We start from the raw sequence: 5,000 nt of genomic DNA, 5'->3' as shown, positions 1-5,000 counted from the left end.
TCTCTCTCTCTCTCCCCTCTCTAACTCATCTCTACTATCTCTCAAGCTACTCTCTCACTCTATCTCTTCTATCTCTTCTCTCTCTCTCCTGCTTCTCTCCTATCTATGCTCCTCTTCTCTCTCTCTCTCTCTCTATCTCTCTCCTCTCTCTCTCTCTCTCTCTCTCTCTCTCTCTCTCTCTCTCTCTCCCTCTCTCTCACTCTCTCTCTCCCTCTATCTCTCCCTCTCTCTTCCTCCCCCCTTTCTCTCCCTCTATCTCTCCCTCTCTCTTCCTCCCCCCTTTCTCTCCTTCTTCTTCTCCTTCTCTCTCTCTCTCTCTCTCTCTCTCTCTCTCTCTCTCTCTCTCTCTCTCTCTCTTCGAATCCCACTCATCTCGACTCTCCTCTCTCTCTCCTCTCTCACTCTTGCCGCCTTCTTCTCTCTCTCTCTCTCTCTTTCTCTCCTTCGCTCTCTCTCCCTCCTACTCTCTCTCTCTCTCTTCCCTCTCTCTCACTCATCCTCTCTCATCTCTTCTCGCTCTCTCCCTCCCCTCTCTCTCACTCTCTCTGCTCTGTCTCTCTCCTCTGTGTCTCTCTCTCTCTTCCGTCCCTCAATCCCTCCCTCTATCTCTCTCACTCTCCTCTTTCTCTCCCTCTCTCTCTCTCGTCCTCTCCTGCTTCCTCTTCTCTCTCTCTCTCTTCTCTCTGCTCAGCCAGGCGGAGTTGCGAGCCTTGCTGTTCAACATGCACCATGCAACATAATAGTATTACACTCAGATACACTATTTGTTAAGTCTCAAGATTACAGTGAAAAAAGGAGGTTGGATTATGACAAGAGAAGTTGTGATTATAGGGAAATAAAAGCTATAGATAAAAAAACAACTCAACTAGGGAAATGTTCGAAGAAGAAGAGATAAGTGTCATGTTGAGAAGAAAAATTTGAATAAAAAGATTATGGGTAGAAAGGAGGGGGAGGGAGGAAGCAGGAGCGAGAGGAGGGATTACGAAAAGATTATGGAGATTATAAGATATTCATTTCGGTTCATGTGGTTCATTTTGTTATATAATGTTATTGTTTTGTATTTTATGTATTGTTATTGTTGTATAGTGTTATTGTTTTCTGTTTTTCTTCTATTATGTTGTTCTTGGTTTCTTGTTAATGTTATTTTCTTATGTTTTATGTTGTTCTTATCGTTGTTAGTGTTATGAGTACCTATGTTATTATCATTATTAACGTTGATATGACTACTTTTGTTATCATGATTATCATTATTATTATTGTTACCCTTTTGTATCCCAATCATTAATTTTTTTTTATTTTTTTATTAAAGTAACATAAAGAAATGTAATTATTATATTTTTTAATTTTTTTTATATTTAATTTAATTTGTATTTTTTTAAATAATTTTAATTTTACTAAAAAATTTAAATTATCTTAATTAAACACTAATTTATTTATTTAATAATTATATTTATATACCCTTTTATTATCATTTAATTATCAATCATTGATATTGCAGTTTCAATTATCAATGGTCGTTATCTTCATTATCAAATATGTTTAATATTATTATCATCATTATTTGCATAACTCTTATTATCATTAACACCAACATTACTATAATTAGCATCATTAACATCCTGATTATTATCATCATCGTTTTCATTTTGGTTATCAGAATAAATATTTTCATTATCATTATCAGTACCCTTATTATCATTCCTGTTGACATTATTAATATTGTCCTTTTATCATTACAGTTACTATCAATAGCATGATTATTATAACGACTATTATCACTAATAGTATTACTATCATTATCATTATCAATGGTAATAGTACTATTATCATTATACTTAGTATTACTGTTGTTATTTCATTATCTTCATTGCTTGTTGCTGTATTGCCCTTGTTGTTGCTGCTATCATTGTTATTGTCATTATCATTTTTGTTATTATTACTATTATCATTATAACTGTTATTTTTATGACTATTATTGATACTACTATAATTTTGTTTATTCTTTTTAAATAATCACCTTTATTATCAGTATCAATATCAGTGTTATTATCATCATTATCCTTAATATCATCATCATCATTATTATTACCATTGTTATTTTCATTACCATTGTTATCATTGATATCATTATCATTTGTATCATTATTATTATCATTACTATTTTTATATTTTTTGCATTTATTGTTATTAATATCATCTTATCATCCTCAATATCACGATAATCATTGTTTTTATTACTATAATTTCTATAATCTTCATTATTACGATTATTATCATTGTTACTGTTATCATAGTTATTATCAGTGGCGTTAGTGTTATATAGTAGTACTATTGTCATTACAATTATATATGTATTCATTATCATAATAATCATTATTGATATGTGTTGTTATCACTATTATCATTCCCATTACTATAATCATTATCATTATTATTAGTGACATCATCATTGTCAATGTTAATAGCATTATCATCATCATTATCATTATTGCTACTGTTATTATCATTACGATTAACATTATTATCATAATCAATATTGTTTTATCATTATCATTATAATCGTTATTATCATTATCATTACTATCATCATTATCATCATCATTATTTTTACCGTCATTCCTATTATCATTCTTATTATAACTTTTATCACATTTGTTATGTTTATCATTACTTCTCTGATCATAGTCATCATTAACATTTCCTCTAAAACACCATACAATGCCAGATATTAATATTGTTTACGTTTAGCATACTTAATTATTATCAGTCCGCCAAAACAATTATCACTTGTCAATTGCACAATAATGGTTTCCATTGATATTGTTATGATTACCATTATCAGAGTTAAAATTTTAATTTCTTTAAATGTTATGTTTATTCATTTACAAGATAAGACTATATTAACATCATCTAAAATTCGATATAAGTTTCAAAAACGCATATTAAATATAAATCATTTATCAGTCATTATTTCCAACTTATCATTATCCTAACAATTCTTTTGTTCTTATTGTCATTACTAATTTGGTCATTATTGTTAATCATAATATCATTTCCATAACATTATCATTATTGATGTTATTATTATTAGTAGTAGTACTATTATCATTATTATTATCATTGTTTTTGTAATCATCATTACTAACATATTCATTATCATTATTGCTTCATTGTTATTATCAGTTTTTTTTTTCTTCCCACCTCCTCCCATTACCCTTCCTTCTTCCTCCAGCCTCTACAATCCTTCCTCCCCTTCCTTCCCCTTCCCCCCTCCTCCTCTTCCTCCTCCTCCTCCTCCCCCTTCCTCCTCCTCCTCCTCCTCCTCCTCCTCTTCCTCCTCCTCCTCCTCCTCCTCCTCCTCTTCCTCCTCCTCCTCCTCCTCCTCCTCTTCCTCCTCCTCCTCCTCCTCCTCCTCCTCCTCCTCCTCCTCCTCTTCTTCTTCCTTCCTCTTCCTCCTCCTCCTCCTCCTCCTCCTCCTCCTCCACCTCCTCCACAATCATTCCTCCTTCCTCTTCCTCCACCTCCTCCTCCTCCTCCACCCTCCTTCCTCCTTCCTCCTCCTCCTCATCATCATCATCATCATCCTCCTCCTCCTCCTTCCTCCTCCTCCTCCACCTCCTCCTCCTCCTCCACCCTCCTTCCTCCTTCCTCCTCCTCCTCATCATCATCATCATCATCCTCCTCCTCCTCCTTCCTCCTCCTCCTCCACCTCCTCCTCCTCCTCCTCCTCCACCTCCTCCACAATCATTCCTCCTTCCTCTTCCTCCACCTCCTCCTCCTCCTCCTCCTCCTTCCTCCTTCCTCCTCCTCCTCCTCATCATCATCATCATCCTCCTCCTCCTCCTTCCTCCTCCTCCTCCTCCTCCTCCTCCTCCTCCTCCTCCTCCTCCACCCTCCTTCCTCCTTCCTCCTCCTCCTCCTCATCATCATCATCATCCACAATCCTTCCTCCTCCTTCTCCTCCTTCCTCCCTCCTCCTCCCTCCTCCTCCTCCTCCTCCTCCTCCTCCTCCTTCCTCATCCTCCACCCTCCTTCCTCCTTCCTCCACCTCCACCTCCTCCTCCTTCCTCCTCCTCCTTCCTCCTCCTTCCTTCTCCACCTCCTCCTCCTCCACCACCCTCCTTCCTCCTCCTCCTCCTCCTCCTTCCTCCACCCTCCTCCTCCACCTCCTTCCACCCTCCTTCCACCTCCTCCATCTTCCTTCCTCCCGCCTCCTCCCTCTTCCACCACCCTCCTTCCTCCTCCTCCTCCTCCGCATCCCGAGGCAATGCATCAAAGAAATCTCTCCACACTGCAATTCTTATAAGCTGCGTCAGTCGTAAACTTTCCTCGTCTGTAAGAGGAGTTCTTCCTTCAAGTGCAAGAGCAAGAGAGGGCGGTCTTCAAGCTGATGCTTAGGGCCTGTGAGATCTTGCATGCGAGATGAAAGATTTTTGTCGGATGCTTACGCTCTACGGCTGGACATCAGTGCTATCTTGTGTTATGAAGATACTGTGTGTGTGTGTGTGTGTGTGTGTATACACATATATATGTGTATATATGTATGTATAAATATATATATATATATATATATATATATATATATATTCAGATATATATATATATATATATATATATATATATAATATATATATATATATATATATAAAGAGTTGGAGAGAAATAGAGAGAGAGAGAGAGAGAGAGAGAGAGAGAGAGAGAGAGAGAGAGAGATAGTTAGATAAACAGAGAGAGAGAGAGAGAGAGAGAGAGAGAGAGAGAGAGAGAGAGAGAGAGAGAGAGAGAGAGAGAGAGAGAGAGAGAGAGATAGTTAGATAGACAGAGAGAGAGAGAGAGAGAGAGAGAGAGAGTTAGATAGACAGAGAGAGAGAGAGAGAGAGAGATAGTTAGATAGACAGAGAGAGAGAGAGAGAGAGAGAGAGAGATCAGTGTATCATAATTTTATATCCTTTTAATCCGGTGTTGGAAACAAAATACACTCTATCGTCCATCGTATCACG

Source organism: Penaeus japonicus, unplaced genomic scaffold, assembly GCF_977035675.1.
Source record: "Penaeus japonicus unplaced genomic scaffold, GWHDUDI00000001_assembly GWHDUDI00000035, whole genome shotgun sequence".
Lineage (NCBI taxonomy): Eukaryota > Metazoa > Arthropoda > Malacostraca > Decapoda > Penaeidae > Penaeus > Penaeus japonicus.
This window is presented reverse-complemented; position numbering follows the sequence as displayed.